The 19,627-nt window shown below is 37.3% G+C and overlaps 1 protein-coding gene across 6 annotated transcripts in view; it reads left to right on the top strand.

Moving 5' to 3' along the window:
* FRS2 (fibroblast growth factor receptor substrate 2) overlaps positions 1–19,627 on the top strand; it is a 99,066-nt gene that overhangs the window by 3,362 nt on the left and 76,077 nt on the right. The window contains exons 1-4 of one of the 6 annotated variants that reach the window (XM_036252013.1): positions 10,187–10,737; positions 10,893–10,926; positions 12,608–12,718; positions 16,546–16,736. The gene's annotated coding sequence lies outside the window, so the exon portion shown is untranslated. Of the gene's footprint in view, positions 1–3,251; positions 3,289–9,890; positions 9,935–10,186; positions 10,738–10,892; positions 10,927–12,607; positions 12,719–16,545; positions 16,737–19,627 lie in introns of those variants that run through there. The other 5 variants (XM_036252014.1, XM_036252016.1, XM_036252012.1 and 2 more) reach the window with 5 other exon arrangements.

The following is a 19,627-nucleotide window of genomic DNA, read 5'->3' as shown; positions in this document are numbered from 1 at the left end:
ATCTCTGGTCATTTGATTTTTTCCCCTTTTGTGTTGATTTTTAAAATTTATTTTTATTATAAAAACATACAGTATAGTAAATGTAAAATGAACTACCATGTACCATTAGTAGTTAGCTTAGCAAATAGAACACTTCCAGCATCTTTGAAGTCCTTTATACTCCTCACTATTTGAGTTTAATCATTCCCCATTCCCCCTTCCACCAATGTCTGGCAATAGGTATTTTATTTTATTTCTGTGAATTTGACTATCTTAAGTATCATATAAGTGGATCATACAATATTTGTACTTTTGTGTCTAACTTATCTTGTTTGCCATGATGTCTTCAAGGTTTATATTGTAGCTTGTTCATTGAGTTTTAAAAATTTTTATGTACTAAATATTTTTTACTCATAGTAAATATTTTTTACTCATTTAGTTCCTTTTAACACTATCCTTTTTTTGTAGTCTTACTCCTTTCTTTTCTTTTTAATCTTCACCTGAGGATATGCTTATTGATTTGAGAGACACACACATTGATGTGAGAGAGAAACATCAATTGGCTGCCTCCTATATGCGCCCTGACGGGAGACCAGTAACCTAGATATGTGCCCTAACAAGGAATCAAACCCACAACCTTTTGAGCCACCTGACCAGGGCATTAACTTCTTTTCTTGATCATGTTCTCAAGATATTTTTTCTTAAAAAGCTATTAAGCCCAGCTGGTGTGGCTCAGCAGTTGAGCATTGACCCATGCACCAAGAGACTGCCAGTTCGATTCCCGGTCAGGGCACATGCCCAGTTTGTGGGCCTGATCCCCAGTGTGGGGCATGCAGGAGGCGGCCAGTCAGTGTTCTCTCTCATGGATGTTTCTGTCTCTCTCTCCCTCTCCCTTCCTCTCTCTCTAAAAATCAATAAAAATATTTAAATATATATATATAATAAATGTATATAATAACTTTTTATATATATGTTTTTTTCTTTATTGATTTTAGAGAGGAAGGGAGAGGGAGAGAGAGAAACATCAATGTGAGGGCAAGACATCAATTGGCTGCCTCCTGCATGCCCTGGCCCAACCCACTGAACCACACTGGCCAGGACTATTTATTTTACATTTTGTTTCTGATAATTCCAGTATCTTTGCATATATGATTTCTGCTGTTTGTTTTTGCTGGCTCTTGCTCATGTGCTATGCTTTCTTGTGTTTTTTTTTTTTTTTTTTTTTTGTAATTTAACTGTGAAGTTTCTTAGAACTATCTCTGTGTTTATTTTGCCAAGTAATTTTTAAAAGTAATTTATAATTGTATAATTGTATAGCTTAGAGCTTATAAGTAAACCCCTGGAGGTTAGTATCTTGTTTCTTAAACTTTTTATTTTGAAGTAATTTTAAACTTATAGTAAAGTTACAAAAATGATACAGTAGATGCTTGTGTACCTTCATTTTTGTAAACCATTGAAGAGTAGGTTGTATGCCCTTTTACCTCTTAATACCTCTGCATATATTTCCTAAGAATAGGATATTTTCTTATGTAATTACAATACTGTTATCAAATCCCAGAAATTTAACTTTGATACTTTAACATTTTTTTTTTTTTTTTTATCCTCACCCGAGGACATTTTTGCATTTATCCTCAGATAGAGCGAGAGGGAGAGAGAAATATCGATGTGAGAGAGACACATCGAGTGGTTGCCACCCACACAACCCCAACCGGGGCTGGGGACAAACCGCAACCGAGGTATATGCCCCTAGCAGGAACTGAACCTGGGACTCTCTGGTCCATGGACCGATACTCTAACCACTGAGCAAACTGGCTAGGGCAACAGTACCTTTTATAGTTCTGGAAATTAAGACTCAGAGACATAGCTAATAAGAGGTAGCACTGGAATTCAAAGTCTGGTTTTCTTAAGATTCTTTTTAACTAGCTGTAGTTGCCTTTTAAGTTACTAGATAGACTGTAAACTTAGCTATGATCTGTATCTTATTCACTGTTACATTGTCTCTACCTTGGACTGTTAAATAAACATAGACATGAGTTGCTGTTTGACTTAAGTGTCTAAAGTGGTAAGAGTTCTAGTGTAATTGCATTATTTATTTACATATTTTATATTTATTTTTGAATATATACATAATAATTAATGTATAAGTATATATATTGTATATTGTTGCTGAGAGCTTAAAGCTCCTCTGGAAGGGGTTTTCCATGCTTTGCATTACAAGCTAAAATTTTTTCAGATAAAAAAGTTGATAGATTTGCAGATAGCAAAGAAAATTTGGCTTTCTTGAAAGCATTATATGATCAAGATTAGTGAGGCAGATTTTCTGGTGCTAGCTCTGTTCTTTTCCTAAACATGTCTTTAAGATATGGGTGATAGAAGGTTTAAGGTTTCCTAAGTCAACTTTTGAATTGATACTAGAATGTAGTGTTGATTAATGTCATCTTGACCTGGTGGTAGAAGCTGGACCTTATCCAAATTTACCCTTTTTTTCTCTTACCTTCTACCTTCTGCCTCCCATTCTCAGTTAAAGCTGGAGGAACTTTGGCATTGAATCTTAGCTAGAACATGCATTTATCCGTTGACTAGTTGATTCAGTAAATAGTTATTGGGAGACTACTAGGTATCAAGAACAATGTAGGCTTTGAAATGAAAATGGTGACTTAAGATAGCGCCCTGGCCAGGTAGCTTAGTTGGTTAGAGCGTTGTCCGTATACACCAAGGTTGCTGGTTTGATCCCTGGTCAGGGCACATACAAAAATCAACCAATAAATGCATAAATAAGTGGAACAGCAAATCAGTGTTTCTTTCTCCCCACCCCCCCCATTAAAATCAGTAAGAAAAGTTAGATGTGGTTGCTGTCATGTAAGAAAATTCTGAGGGCTGTTGTTTAACGGATTATATAAGTATAGGGTTTGAGATTCAGAACTATTCAGTTAAGCATATTCTGAAAATCGACCGATACTTTAATTTAAATTGAAGTCTTTTATTCAAACCTGAACTAAGTAAATTCATGTTCAATCTAAAGATGGCCAGTTGCATCTTAGGGGGTTTTGTGAATAGTTAGTGGGTAGTGGTGCTTTGGAAGTTATAGTATATTACATGGCTCATTTTACATTCCCTTATCTCCTACCCCCTCAAAAGAAAGCTTAATATTATACATACAAGTATATTTCTTTTTAAAACACTTTTTTTTTTTTTTTTTTTGAGGTAGAGACCCAGGACGTTACAATAATCAACCAATGAATGCATAAATAAATGGAACAACAAATCAGTCTTTCTCTCTCAAAATAATCAATGGAAAAATATCCTTAGGTGAGGATAAACAACACACAAAAAAATGTTGCAGAAAACCTTTCAGAATATAGATTTCTTCATATTTTTTAGTTATTTCCTAGGGCAGATTCCCAGATGTGTAATACTGAGCCAAAGGATATGAGGATGTTTAGTCTTGAAACATTTGGTCAGTTCTTAGAAGGATGGTACTATTGGTATTATTTTACTGTATCCCTGTTAGATTGGATATTAGTGTTTCTGCCCTCCTCCTCCGTCCTCCAGCCCTCACCCCGCAACTTAATAGGTGAAAAAGGTACTTCATTGTTCTAATTTTAGTGTATTTCTTTATGTAACAGTTTTCCATGAATAGTAAAACTGATTGTAATGTCAAAATGACATAAACTTTTAAAAATATGATTTTGCTTTTAAGTAATTTGGAAAAGCATTTTAATATCTGTGCCAGTCTTCAAGAGTTCTGAGCAAGAGGTTGAATCACCAGATCTGTTTACCGTACCTATAACCCCTTTAGTTTACAGGTTTGTTGCCTACAAAATGATTCCCAGTTTCTTCATTGCTTCTCTCTCTAGTCTCTTCCATTATCTTATAGTTACTCTCCTCATTTTGGATCCTTGACCTTTTCCCATGTGTCTGTTCCCTCTTCAAAGAGCTGTTGCTCCCTCCACTGGTACCACACCAGTACCTCATTCATGTTTCTTGTGTTCTTGTCAGCTCATGCACATGTTAATGCATTGCCATAATGTTTCCTTGTAGTTGAGTATAACCTTGGGTGACTACACTCTCTTGGGGCTATGAGGAGTATTGGCTGTCTTCATTTTTTTGATAACCACTGCAGAAGTTATATGGCTAATAATCTATGGAGTATAATTAATGTACATGGATACAAAAATAACAGAATAATAAGAACAGTGCAACTTTTACTTTTTTGTGTGTATCTTTAAAGCAGTATATCATCACAGCCCTTGCTGGTTTAACTCAGCCGTTGGAGCGTCGGCCCACAGACCAAAGAGTTGTGGATTCAATTCTGGTCAAGGGCATGTACCTTGGTTACGGTTCTTCCCTGGCCCTGGTCAGGGGCATGCGGGACGCAACCAGTCCATGTGTCCCTCTCACATCGATGTTTTTCTCTCTCTCTCCCCCCCTCTCTATCCCCCCCTCCCACTCTATCTGAAGATAAATGGAAAAGTATCCTCAGGTGAGGATTAAAAAAAGCAGCATACCATCAGAGTAATAACAAAACCCCTAAAGTAAAGCAGATTTTAATTGAATATTACTAAGTTCCAGGCACTATGCTTAATTACTGTATTTATTCTTTACAGTATTCCTATAAATTTTTGTGGTAGCTACATATGAAGATCTTGTTTGTGATGTTGAGTAGGTAGTTAAAAAGTTGGTTAGCAGGGGATTATAAAAAATATACATATTTTATTTTTTATTTTATTATTATTTTTAAAATTAATTAATTTATTTTTGTTAGAGAAGGATACATATTTTAAATTTTAGTTTAGATATACAGTCTTTCATCATTTTCCCCCCTACAGGATCAAGGTTTTTTTTTGTGGATAGGTCCTTTGATTGGAGTTCTGGATTGTCTTTTTAGCAGAATCCACATCCATGAGGTTCCACTTATTTTATAGAAGAGAGAATTAAAAAGCACTTTCAGTGTGTTAAATAAAATCCTTCTACAGTTTTATGCTTTTTTCTTTTAAAGCTTTTACTTACACTTAATTCCATAATAATTTAAAAAAATAATTAGCCTTTGAATCTTTTTGAACTTTTCAACAGAATTTCAGAGAAACAATCTCTTTCACACTCATACTTCATCAGTTTACACAATCTTAAATTACATAATTACAATAACAAGTCTAGTTGGCATAAACTGGTTTGGGAACAAACAGCTGGCTCTTGTTAACTATCCAGCTCCTTTGGTGAGAACAACAGGGTGGGGATATATTAGAAAAGTGGTCTACTTAGAAGATTCTACCAGGTGCAAGTGATAACCCCGTGGTAGGCACGAGGGAGTGATTTATGGAGGGATTGAAAAGCTGTATTTCTGTAAGTTGATAAAGGAGAGATGTGTTAAAAGAGTTTCTACTAAATTAATTGTTCTTATTTCTACTTTATAGATGAGAAAACTGAGGCTTCAGAGAGTTAAGTAATAATCCAAAGGTCAGGCAGGTAATAAGTGATGGAGCCTCAGGATTTGTATCTAGATTTGTATAGGTTCACATATAGCATGTTCCCTTAACCTGCTGTAGAGATGCTAGATGCCCAGATGTCAACAGATTTACCCAGTCATCAAGTATTCTTGAGTGGTTTTCAGATCATGTTTGAGGTAGTGTTCTTGTAGTTATCTCTTATCTTGAGTCCTCGTTTCATTTTGCTCCTTAGTCTTTCTTTTGCACAAACACTGTCTAAAAATGAGGGTGCATTCCAAGGTGAAAATTAGGCTTATAATTTCTTTTAAATTTTTTTTGGATATGTATAGGTGAGAACTGTGGATAAGATCTTGTAGAGCTGTAACTGCTGAGGTAATTGTGAAATAAAAGAGAGTAAGGAGGAAAAATGGAGTTGGAGAACATAGACATAGACTCTTCCTCCTAAATTTCCTTGATAGTTTGGGATCTGATTGGTCATTTTGATCCTTTGTCATTACTTGTTCTTTCTTTTTTTAAAGATTTTCAATTTTTTTTTTTTTAGAGAGAGGAAGGGAGAAGGAGAGGGCAAAACATTGATCGGCTCCCTCCTGCATGCCCCTACTGGGCATTGAACCAGCAACCTTTTGGTACATGGACAATGCCCAACCAATTGAGCCACACTGGCCAGGGTACTTATTATTTTTTAAAGCATCAATTAAACCATTAGAATTTAAAGAAAACGATAATATATTTATATATTTTTATAATTCATACGTGTCTTTCTGTTCTCACCTAGCACATACAAACCTTGTCCTGATAAACGTTTTGTCAATGTGTAGAGTCTGGTATGTATTTTTAGTTTGCTTTTTGCTTTTCTAGAACATTAACTTTTTAGGTGTTAAAATCCAAAGACGTTTTTCCACAAAATAAAATACACTTATTACATAATTATTCATTGGGTTTTCTATTTTTTTAAAAATATTTATTTATTTATTGATTTTAGAGGGAGAGAGAGACAGACAGACAGATAGAAATATCAATGAGAGAGAACATTGATTGGCCGCCTCCTGCATGCCCCCCACTGGGGATCGGGCCCACAACCTGGACATGTGCCCTGACTGGGAATCGAACTGGAGACCTCTTGGTGCATGGGTCAGTGCTCAACCACTAAGTTACACCAGCCAGGCACTGGGTTTTCTATTTTTATTGTTGAAGCCTATAACTATAACCAGAGCTTCTAATCACTGTGAGGTAATTGGTATTACCACTTTAAGTTTTTTAAAAAATATGTTTTTATTGATTTCAGAGAGAGGAAAGGAGAGGGAGAGAAGGAAACATTGATGAAAATATCAGTCAGCTGCCTCCTGTATACCCCCTACTGGGGATCAAGTCCACAACCCAGGCATGTGCCCTGCCTGGGAATTGAACCTACAACCTCCTGGTGCATGGGAGGTGCTCAACCAACTGAGCCACACTGACTGGCCAACCACATTAAGATTTGATTCCAGCCCTCAAAATGAAATTTGGTTATCTTAGTGTACAAAGCTCTATTTCATACAGATTATGAGGCTATTAGGCTATTTTTATTTATTTATTTTTGGTATGTGCCTCTAGTGGGAACCGAACCTGGGGCTCTCTGGTCTGCAGGACGATGCTCCAACCGCTGAGCCAAACTGGCCAGGGCTATTAGGCTATTTTTAAATCTTGAAAATAGCTTAAGGAACTCTCTGTTCCTATCTTAGGTGGTCCTGGGTTCAGAATTGGAAACTATCGATACAAATTTATATGTTTATATGTATAGTGTTAATCCCTGACTTTGATATGATTAGCATTATTCTTTGAGTATCAGGTACCTCAGATACTCTTGAGCCATAAATATAAAATAATACAGAATAAAAATGAAAATTATTAGTTGATAACATTCTTGTCCTTTTTCTTTGTAAATGTCAAGATATGTAATACTAATTCTGAGGCAGTTTTTACCTCCTTTCTTTTTTTTTTTCTTTTAATCTTCACCTGAGGACATTTTTCCACTTTTTGTTCAGATAGAGTGGGAGGGAGAGAGAGGAAGAGAGAGAGAGAGAGAAACATCGATGTGAAGGGACACATCGAGCAGCTGCCACCTGCACGACCAACCAGGGCTGGGGACAAACCGCAACCGAGGTATGCACCCTTAGCGGGAACCGAACCCAGGTCTCTCTGGACTGCAGGCCGATGCTCTAACCGCTGAGCCAAACTGGCCAGGGCTTTACCTCCTTTCTTAAGTGTACCTTTATTTCATGAAGTTGGGTTTTCTTTGTTTGTTTTTTTGCATTAGTCTGAGTGATTGAATCTGGCAAATGAATGTACTAATTTTTTGTTTGCCAACTAGCATCTTTCATTTACTGAGTTTATTCTAGACCTCGTGAGACTGTAATTGATTATGTCAACAAACTTTTGGGCTATATAGTTTGATTTTTTTTTGTTTGTTTTTAAACCAGATCATTAAGTTTGTAAAATTAAAATTTGTTTGTAGTGATATAGCAGTCTGCTTACACGGCCAAGTCATAATGTTGTTAACAAGAGTCAATAAAAGGATTTTTTTTTATTCCTTACCTGAGGATATTTTTCTATTTATCATTAGACAGAGTGGGAGGGAGGGAGAGAGAGACACACACACAGACACACAGAGAAACATCGATGTGATAGAGACAGTTTAACTGGTTGCCGCCCGCATGACCTGACCAGGGCAGGGAGGAACCGCATCCAAGGCACGTGTCCTTGACCGGAATTGAACCCGCGACTCATTGGTCTGCAGGCTGACGCTCTAACCGCTGAGCCAAACCAGCCAGGGCAATAAAAGGATTTTTTAAAAACAAAAAATAAATATGATCTTCTTCCTAAATTTTGCCATATTATGTACCCCTCTTCAAGATTTTTTTTTTCTCTAGTTTTCTGGTTTTATAATCAAATAGTGAGATTGTAATACTTTTGAATCAGAGGAAGAAGAAGGGACCAACTTAGAATTAGCTGCTGTTACATTAATCTCTATCTAGTAGCAAAACCAAAAATCTCATTAAATAACATTTAAAAATTAGTTTGAAAAAGAGTTTGAATTGTTTCATTCACCTTTTTGAGTTCTAATTATGAGGGACAGCTATGTTTTCAGTTTTACTTGGAATTTAAGAGATAAAGAGAAAAATTCTATTAGAAAAACAGTATCTTAAAAGTTTGTTCTGCTCCAGCCGGGTGGCTTAGTTGGTTGGAGAATCGTCATGTACACCAAAATGGTTGCAGATTCTATTTCGGGTCAGGGCACATACATGGGTTGCTGGTTCCGTCCATCCCCAGTCGGGGTTGGTGTGGGAGGCAGCTGATGAATGTTTTTCTCTCTCTCAAATCAGTTTTAAAAAACCACAATCAATTCTGTTGTAATACTTGTTTTAAAAAAAAAAGTTTGTTCTTTTGGAATTTGAAATCTATTGCCCATGACTTTGTCCTCCCCTTTCCCTTGTTTTGAACTGCCTTTTGGATTCAGATGGCTTTGGCACTTCTTAGGTTCTTTACAAAATATTTCTGGTACATGTAGACCCTAACCAGAAAACCCAGCCAGATAGATTTTTTTCCTTTTGACAAAGCATGGTTTTTAGAGTGCTGACAAAATTATATCGTATCCAATTTTATTTCTGTAATAAAGGTTGCTTTGGGTAAGACAAATTCTTCATCTATTTTTTATCTATTATATTTTGTTTTGATTGATGTAAAGTTGCCATAGTTGTATCTTTTTGTACTTTGGAGGAAATGAATTTAAATTTAAATGTTAATGTGTGTAGTATACACAACCCTAGTATATTGGTTACTGGTAACCTCTAGATAATAGAGTCTAGTAGCTTAGATTCTTATTTTTAATGAACATTGTCTGCAGATAAGGATCTAGAACTATGATGCATCAGAGGATTGGCGTAAATGGTCTAAATACTTTAGCAAATTTTAAACTTATTTTTAACAAAAGGGTTATATGTGTACATCACCCAAAATTTAAAGGTACAGAAAGGTTTATTATGAAAAGCAAGTCTCTCTTCCTTACCTCCCTGTCTACTAGGTCTCCTCCCCAGAGGCAGTTGATATTTGTAGCAAGTTTTCCTACATTTACAACCATATCCACTCTTTATTGGTTGCATAGTACCCATTGTACTATAAATTAAGCTTGTTTCCTATTTTTTGCTTTTATAAATAACATGGCAGCAAGTATTGCATACATATTTCACATCTGTGCAAATATAGCAGTAATTTAAATTTTAGAGATGGAATTTGTGTGCCAATAGATACATGAATGAACATTTTTAATAGATATTGCCAGTTCCCCAAATCTCCTCCCCTCTGGCAGCCATCAGCCTATTCTCTGTATCTATGAGTCGTTTCAATTTTGTTTGTTCATTTATTTTGTTCTTTAGATTCTACAAATAAGTGAAATCATATGGTATTTGTCTTTCTCTGACTTACTCACTTAGCCATAATACCCTCTAGGTCCATCCATGCTGTCACAAATGGTAAGATTTCATTCTTTTTATGGCTGAGTAATACTCGTTTGTATTAGATTTATTTTATTCATTATGTGATTGCGAGCATGGTTTCATGTTGCACAAGCTACTGGCATTCACTTATTTACTTTGTTAAAAATGTATTGTTTTAATAACTAGTAGTTACTTTAATTTTACTCTTTTATATAGGTAGCCTCTATCTTGTAAATGAATTGTTTAAAAAGTATTTTGGCTAGGAGAATAGGGGGAAGGGAAATAGGTAGTTAAAAAGAAGAATTTGGAATTAGGCCTATATTTCTAATAAGTCATTTAAGAATGTTGTTAAGCCCTGGACAGTATGACTCAGTTGGTTGGGCATTGGCCTGTGTGCCAGGAGGTTGCAGGTTTGATTCCTGTCAAGGGCTCATGCCCAGGTTGAGGGTTCGGTCCCTAATAGGGGGTTTACGGAAGGCAGCTGATCCGATGACATTGATGTTTCTCTCCCTGGCCCTTCCTGTCTCTCTAAAAATGAGTAAATTATTCTTAAGAAGAAGAAGAAAAAAAAAATTCTTAAAAAACAACAACAATGGCGTTTATTTCACTAGGTCAGGCAGTAAAAATGACGTAACCCATTCTATCAGTATATTCTAACCACCCTTTTTTACACTGTGGAAACTCAGTTTATCTTGCTACATCCCTGTGTTAGGTAACTGGGTCTCCCTAAAATCTAGGCCCTTGGTTGTGACTTCAATGATCTGTGGCAGGGGAGTAGAGTTACATAGGGTGATGCCCAAGGAGCTGATGCCTAGAGGGAGCAGTGAATTGAGTTAGAGGTAAGTGAGAAATAGCAGAATGAAATTAAGGTGGTGTATTCCTCCCATTTGTTGCTACTCTGCAGGGCTGGACAAAGTAAAGGGAGGGAGCAAGGAAATGGGAAAGATGGGATTTTCCTTCCTTTTCTTTCACAGTAACTTTCTTCTTTTATTAGTCCCATTCGGGAGATCCTGATACCTGTGATTCAGGTGAGTTGAGATGAATTAGGGCTTGTTGGAGGTGATGGAGCAGGATGAAGAGTGACAATGTCTGTAACTGTCAGGAAGGTTTATAGAGTCTGAGAATAGGGAAACAGAATGGAAAAGAATTCTAGTGCTAAGACGAAGAACCATCTGTATGTTAAGCATTTAGCTTGTTCTTTTTTTTAAATTGATTTTTAGAGACAGAGGGAGAGAAAGAAACAATGATGTGAGAGAGAAACATTGATTCATTGCCTCCCACATATGCCCCTCCTGGGGGTTGAATCTGCAACCTGGGCATGTGCCCTGACTAGGAATCGAACCTACCACCTTCTGGTGTATGGGATGAGGCTCCAACCAACTTAGCCACACTGACCAGGGCATGCGCTCGCTCGCGCGCTCTCGCTCTCTCGCGTGCGCGCGCGCTCTCTCTCTCTCTCTCTTTCATCTTACTGTTTTTGTTTTGTTTTGAGACAAGTGGGTGGGCGTTGTTGACGGCATTTAAGCATTGTTTTTGGAGGAGAAGACAGTAATAGCTTGGCTCCCTGTGCATATTTCTTTAAGGGTACTCTAACCATTCTTCCCTGAAGTGAAACACACACAGTCTCTGACTTAAAGAGAATGTTCTGTCTGTTATATCCTAGTTGGTTTAAAGGTATCTGTTCTGGTCTCACTTGAAGTAGTAGCAATAATTCTCTTTCTATTCAGTTCCACGGTGGAGCAAAGCAGAGTTAACTATACGGCCGTTGTCCTTCAGACATGTCTAAATTTCTCAGTCTATTTATGAGCATCAACAAACACTTTGTGCATACTTCTGCCATGGGTTGAATGAGTCTCTTTTCCTTTAATTTAGCTGAAAACTAGTAATGGAATTCCTGAGGTTTTGAGAGGAATAGTGTTGGCAAGTTTAGTTTTGAACTAAAGGCAAATTAAGATACCGAGCAAAATAGAGGGAGACTATTACTTTAGAAAGGGATCTTAAAAAACTCTGCTGACATTTGCAAATGTAGTGTCATATTTATATAAGCTTTAGCTAATAACTACTATTTTTCTAAAATTGTTGGTTTAAAAATAATTGTTATATTTGTGCATTTAAAAAGTTGCTTCTAACACACTTTGGGTATGCTTGAGCTCAGCCTTTTAGCAAAGTATTCAGACATTTGGGCATGAGCCCTTTTGGTTTTATTCTTTCTCAGGCCATTTAAGATAATTAAGACGGATTGTGGATGTCAGGAATTTGATAAGTTTCCATTAAAATCCAGTGTGGTTTAAAAATTGCTTAAAATGGCCTTTGAACCTATTAAAATATGCTACCATCATCTGAATTATGAAATTTGGCTGAGTATTGCTAACATGACAAATGATAGAACTTGTCATTTTGATGTTTCTTCTTTAAGTATACTGTTTCACTGTCTTTGTAAGATATTAGCTGCATGTACTCTGAAGGATTATACTAATTAAAAAAAATAGGCCTCCCTGATTAAATCTATTTAATTCTAACTTTTGTGTGCATCTAATTGGTATACATTTGTGACTTAGCTATTTATGTGAATTTTACCCATCAATCTATGAGCTTTTTTTTGAGTATCTTTACTTGTTAAATCTGTTTTGTTGTTAGGCATCTCTTACTATTTTAACATTTCTCCAGGCCAGAAATTGTTTTCATACATTCTTTGATATTTCTCCACAGTGCAGTGCAATGAATGCTTTGTTGTTGTGGGTAGATACTGAGAGCCCATTTGGCCATTTAAAAGCTACCCAACACTTTGTTGTAGAGGCTGAGGATACAAAGTCCAATAAGGTAAGGACCCTGCCTTCAAGTTGCATAGACTTTGACAGGAGATTCAGACAGTAAATCATATTTTTAAATGATCTCTGAAAGGACCAGAGCTCTATCTCTGATAGAGAAGATTTTTGTACTCACTCTGAAGAATGGAACCTAACATTTGTAGAGTGTCTGAAAGGCTTCTGTATCAGTCTATCCTCCTAAATCCTTCAACATAAGCATGTTATCCATTTTATACATGAGGAAGCTACCTTAGAGAGGTTATATGATTTGCTGAAGGTTACTTAGCTAATATGTTATGGAGCTGGGATTCTTTCCCACTTAGTGTTATTACCAGGGTTTCTTAACTTTAGCACTGTTGACATTTTGGGCCAGGTAATAGTCATGGGAGACTGTTCTATGCACTTTAGGATGTTTAGCAGTATTCCTGGCTCTACTCTGGGTCAGGACTAGGGTGAAGCAAGGTGGCACCTAGGGCACAAAATTTAAGGAGTCATTCTCATGGCCTTTAAAGTACCAACCTGGCATTTAATCCTCACAATATCTGAGAAAATACTTCCATACCTGCTTGTTGCTTCTAGGGTTTTTTTTTAATCCTCACCTGAGGACATTTTTTTTTTATCCTCACCCGAGGACATTCTTCCATTTTTTGTTCAGATAGAGTGGGAAGGAGAGAGAGAGAGGGAGAAACATCGACGTGAAAGGGACACATCAAGTGGCTGCCTCCCACATGACCCAACCAGGACTGGGGACAAACTGCAACTGAGGTACGTGCCCTTAGCGGGAACCAAACCTGGGTCTCTCTGGACCATAGGCTGACGCTCTAACTGCTGAGGCAAACTGGCCAGGGCTGTTTCTAGGTTTTGATTCGGTAAATTCCCTAGGCGTTTGGATGTTCCTGGGGAGCTGAAGAGCATTAATGAACAGGAACTTTTTGCAACATTTGTCTCTATCATCCAAGAACACATACTCTTAGGCAAAGTGACTAATAAGAAATGGCATGTATAAGTGCTAAATAAATACCTTCTAAGTATTACAGAACTAAGAATCTTTAAGTAATATGTTATAGGCCAAAAATACCATTTGTGCGCTGGCCAGTTTGGCTTAGTGGTTAGAACATCGGCCTGTGGTTCCAATTGGTCTCGGTTTGATTCACTGTCAAGAGCACGTACCTAGGTTGCAGGTTTGATCCCTGACTTGTGCGGGAAACAACCAATCGATTTGTCTCTCTCACATCGATGTTTCTTTCCCTTCTACTCTATCAAAAAATCAATGGAAAAATATCCTCGGGTGAGGATTAACAATAACAAAACAAACAAACAAAAACCAATTGCTTCAACTAGTAAGAACTCAAAGCAAAAACTATACATTGAATATTCTCAGCTTAATTTATTTTGTGCCTGGTGGCCTGGCACTTACCTGCCAGTATTGACTAAATTATAACATTAGAAATCCCATTAATTTTTTCCCATATCTTTGTTTCAATATAAGTGTATCCTTGTATTATGGATAAATCTATTAATACCTTTTGATTACTGGCTTGCTTCCTAAATACAATCTAGGTATTCTAGAATGGAGTATGTAATAAAAACAATTTTAGGAGTATTAACAAACAGTGCCCAACAGAATTAATAGTATGCCAGATTTTTGACTCTTACATAGTTTTGATTTATATTTAACTTTGTGATAAAACACTAATATTTGACTTGTGATAATGCTATTTAAATTTTTTTGTTTTTTATACTCATAGAATTGTGGCTAGATTATAGAAGTCCCTGAAAAGCTGTTAGAGCAGTCAACTCTTATTATAGGCAATAGAGAGCCATTCAAGATTGTCAAATAGAAGAATAATTTAGTAAAGATAAATTTTAAGAAATATTATTCTGGCCCTGGCCGATTTGGCTCAGCAGTTAGAGCGTCGGCCTGCGGTCCACAGAGACCTGGGTTCAGTTCCCTCTAAGGGCACATACCTCGGTTGCAGTTTGTCCCTGGCCCTGGTTGGGTCGTGCGGGTGGCAACCACTCGATGTGTCCCCTTCACGTCGATGTTTCTCTCTCTCTCTTCCTCTCTCTCCCTCCCACTCTATCTGAACAAGAAATGAAAAAATGTCCTCAGGTGAGGATTAAAAAAAAAGAAATATTATTCCAGCAGCAGTGTGTATAATGTATAATGTATTGGGCAACGACCCTTACAAAGGTCAGTTTAGAGGCCAGGCAAGAAGATACGACGAGAGTCTGAAATTAGGATGCTTGCCCCATCTTGTGTCCTATTCCTGCCCATCCCCAATTTTTAGAGAAAGAGTCCACAAGGCTGCCTGTCTCTTCTCATAGATTGTGAAGTTTTTAAAGAAATGGCTTTCTAAAACGATATAATTTTATTTATATGCAGCAGGAAAACAACAGGTGTTTGTGGAATGAATGATTAAATTGTAGAATTAATGAGTTAGTAGCTGCTAGAATAATACAAAAAGCAAATAAAACAAGGAATAGAGAGGGATGAGTCAAAGATAATGTCTAGGTCTTGAGAGTGTGTGAGTGGTGGTAAAGGAGAATTTGGCTAGTTTTTGATGGTGAGGATGGAAGTGATGCTGGAGAGAACGGGTTTCATTTGGAGGTATTGAATTACATGTGCTGGTACTGTATTGAAATCTGGAACTTCACTGAGAATTTGGTGTTATCACAGAAGTAAGAAAATGTGAAGAAAGAACTGAATTTAAAAACAGCCAGTTTGGGTCAGAGCAGTGTTTCTGACACATCTGTTTTTGAGGACCACTCCAAAATGCAGTATCTTTCTTTAAATGACTCTTTTAATTAAATACATTTATTTTAAAGGGAAGTTTTATATTGGCACTGTAAGTGGCAAAGTAATATCACTTGCTTTAAATACTTGCCAATGGAAAATTAAAGTGATGACAACAAATAATCGTATTGAATTTTAGCTAGATACTGTTGCCTGCTAAATCCTCTGAGCCTGAGTTTACTCCGGTTAAATAAGAAACCAGAATGAAGTGAAAAACAGTAAGACTTTGTAATTATAAGGCTTGAGGGCCTGACAGGCTAATTTTCTCATGACATGATTCATTATTATATATGTGCCACCTAAAGTGGGTATAGATCCCATGCTTTGGGAAGCACTGAGGTGTGCCAGAGGAAGAGGAATCTCTGCTGTGAAAAGAGAGGCAGCTAGTGATGAGACCAATGAAAACCAGGTGAGAGTGATGATGTCCTGGAAGTCTTAGGGAGGTAGGAATTTCAAAAAGACACGTGTGGTGCTGTTGAAAATTCAGGGAAAGGTTTGTGATAACTTGCATATTGATATGTGATACTATTAATATACGCCAAGAAGTTTCTACATTTTGGTGATTCTCATATATTTGAATTTAGCCAGTTCACATTGATCATCATATAGGAATTGATAGAATACTTTTTTGATGTATTAGCAACTTGTATCTGAAATAAGTGAATGAAAGTATGGAGAAAGCGTCTGACAATAATGAGGAAAATACATTCCTGGTTTTCAAATAAGTAACTGTTAGAACATCCTTTGGTCATGTTCTCTATATATATATATATATATATTTTATGATGGAGACTTAGCAGGACTAGATTATTCAATAAATGAGTTTTTAGATCCAGCCATAAACATGAATTAGGCTGCCATATATGGACACACACAATTCTTGTTTCTCTAAAGAGGAAGCATTACCCCTCCCCCATTCAGATCCTACTTTTAGGACATTTGATTGTATATGTTCATAGGGATATGAATAAATTTCACCCCATCAGATGATAATCTCTATTTTCGCAAATAGTAGTAGTAATAATAGTCACTTTATTTTACAGTTGGGAAACTGAAGCCTCAGAGAGGTGGTGAAGCCTGCTTTGGGGCCATGTGACAATAATATGGGGCTAATAATGGTCTTGCTGTGAGGAGGAACTAGAAGAACAATGCTGTGCCCTGAAACCAGATTCAGGTGTTTTAATGCCAAAGCCTGACTTCTTTACGAAAATCCCTGGTTTTCTGTATTTTGAGGGTAAGGCTGGTTGGTGTCACTATGTACCCCTTCATTATCTGATAAAAGGTGCAAACATTGTTAAAATTACAGTAGTACAGATTTTACACTTAAGTTTAAAGAGACTTGCAATCTTTATGATGGCCAACCATGGCCTCCACATCAGGACCCCCATGTCTGGACAATGTGCCCCACCCCAATGACTGCATTGAACTTGCCCAAGTGCCACCTTAGAGACTCTCCTGGGGATATGAATACTTTTTTAGGAATAGTTTTGCATGGTTTTTGACTCTGACTCATATGTCAGGGTATGGACCAACACTGGTCACAGATGTGAATGAAGTTCTTTTACTTTTGGTGAGTTGGTTTGGGGTAAGTGAGTGTATTAACAGTTCACTTATACTTTTGTTATCCTTAAAATGAAAATTTGTCCCTGACTTCTGAACACATTTTAGAAGTTATTTGAATTTATGGTGATAAAATAATTCTAATTTTCTGTGAATTGCCCATAATAGTACTTTATTGTTCTTTGCATTATAAAATGTATTTTAAAGAATATATATATATTAAAAATGTTTTTTCTTTATTAATGTTAGAGAGAGAAGAAGGGAGAGGGAGAGAGAGATAGAAACATCTATGAGAGAGAACATCAATTGGCCACCTCCTGCATGCCCCCCACTGGGGATTGGGCCCACAACCTGGGCACGTGCCCTGACTGGGAATCAAACCAGTGACCTCTTAATGCATGGGTTGACGCTCAACCACTGAGCCACACCACCTGGGCAAGAATATATATATATTTTTAATCCTCACCTAAGGATATTTTCCCATTTATTCACAGATAGAGTAGGAGGGAGGGAGAGAGAGAGAAATACCAATGTGAGAGGGACACATTGACTGGCTGCCTTCTATATGACCCTGACCAGGGGTGGGGATGAACTGCAACCAAGGTATGTGCCCTTGACTGGAATTGAACTTGCGACTCATTGGTCCGCGGGCCAATGCTTTAACCGCTGAATCAAACCGGCCAGAGCTAAAGATAACATGTCTTTTTAAAAAAAATATGTTAGAAGAGAAGGGAGAGAGAAAGATCTATATGAGAGAGAAACATTTATCAGCTGTCTCCTGCACACCCCCTACAGAGGATTGACCCCCACAACCTGGGCATGTACCCTGACAGGGAAAGGACCCCAGCAGACTTTGGGTACAAGGGATGACACACTCAACAAACTGAGCCACACTGGCCAGGGCTCAAACCTTATTTTCAAGCTGAATTTAGGTGGTTGGCCCCAATTTAAGATTAAACTTTTTATTTATTTATTTTTATTTTTTTGCACAGATAGAGTGGGAGGGAGAGAGAGAGAGAGGGAAACATCGATGTGAAAGGGACACATCGAGTGGCTGCCACCCGCACGACCAACCAGGGCCGGGGACAAACTGCAACCGAGGTACATGCCCTTAGCGGGAACCGAACCCGGGTCTCTCCAGACCGCAGGTGGACGCTCTAACCGCTGAGCCAAACCGGCCAGGGCTTAAACTTTTTTTTAATCCTCACCCGAAGATATTTTTACATTTATCTTCAGACAGAATGGTGGGGAGGGGGGGAGAGAAAGAGAAAAAGAAACATCGATGTGAGAGAGACACATCGACTGGATGCTACCCGCAGGACCACAACTGGGGCAGGGGACGAACTGCAACCAAGGCATGCGTCCTTGGCTGGAATCAAACCCGGGACTCTTTGGTCCGCAGGCTGTCCTCTAACCGTGGAGCCAAACAGGTCAGGGCTAAGATTAAACTTTTTCAATGAAAAAGACTTGTTTAGACATTTCAGTACTAAAAATTTCATTAAATTGTTTCATACCATAATTCATCTGTAAACCCCCTCCTCCCGCCCTTTTAATGAATGAGACAAAGTGTAAATAAATGAAATACGTAGTGGTGGTTGCCAGGCCACAAAACCCTATGATGTACCTGTAGTACAGTACTAGACTGCATCACCTCACCACCATTTATAACAACGATGCCCTGGGGCAAAAAGGCATTCATGATGCCCAAGCAATGAGCCAACAAATCACTTTTGGAATGTACTATGTTTAACTTGGGAACTGCTGTAGAAGTAATTGATTTTAGCAGAAAAGAGATGTGTAAAAAGAGAACTGGGTATCTTTTTTGCTATTATCTGCTCTTGAAATTGCCTGAGTCTGTAGTCTATATCGAGTAGAAGGTATGACTACTAATATATTCGTTTGTATTATATTAGGGATTCTAAACTTATTTTGAGCAGCATTCAGTTTAGCACAACAAAGAAACTATATGTAAATATAATCCATTCTGTAGAAATATACTGTACTGCTCATCTGGAGATTTTCTGGTCCTGAATTTCTTCAATCATATTAAGATTCTTGAACTCTAGTTCTGCAGGGTATAGGGTAATTGTGTGGAAAGAGGTGATGACTTGAATTGGCTCCATCAACTGAAAATAAATTCTTTATCCTAATCAACTTTATTTCATTATATTGTTTGCTAAAAGATCATTCTATTATTGTTGGTAAGTTTTCCAGGCTACAAGCATTCTTTAAATGGACTGTATCACTGCAGGCATTTATGAAAGCTATGTATGAAACAACTATGAATGGAAAAACACGTCTGTTGTATTAAAGGGAGTTTAGTGGTTAGGATGGAGTTTGTTGTTTGTAGCATGTCCAGTTGATAATGTAGCTATTTCAGTTCCTAATTCTAAGAAATCTCATATATGGCACAATTTACTCTGATTTTTGGTTATTTATTATTCAGGAAATATTTATTGCATGCCTGTGTGCCAGGCATTTTTTAAAGTGTTGGGTATTTACCAGAGAATAAAAGACCCTGTTCCCTGTTCTGAGGGAGCTTTCATTCGATGAATGAAACAAACA

Source organism: Molossus molossus, unplaced genomic scaffold (assembly GCF_014108415.1).
Source record: "Molossus molossus isolate mMolMol1 unplaced genomic scaffold, mMolMol1.p scaffold_m16_p_10, whole genome shotgun sequence".
NCBI classification, from domain to species: Eukaryota; Metazoa; Chordata; class Mammalia; order Chiroptera; family Molossidae; genus Molossus; species Molossus molossus.
The sequence above is the reverse complement of the archived record's forward strand: the minus strand, read 5'-3'. Positions and strand labels throughout refer to the sequence as shown.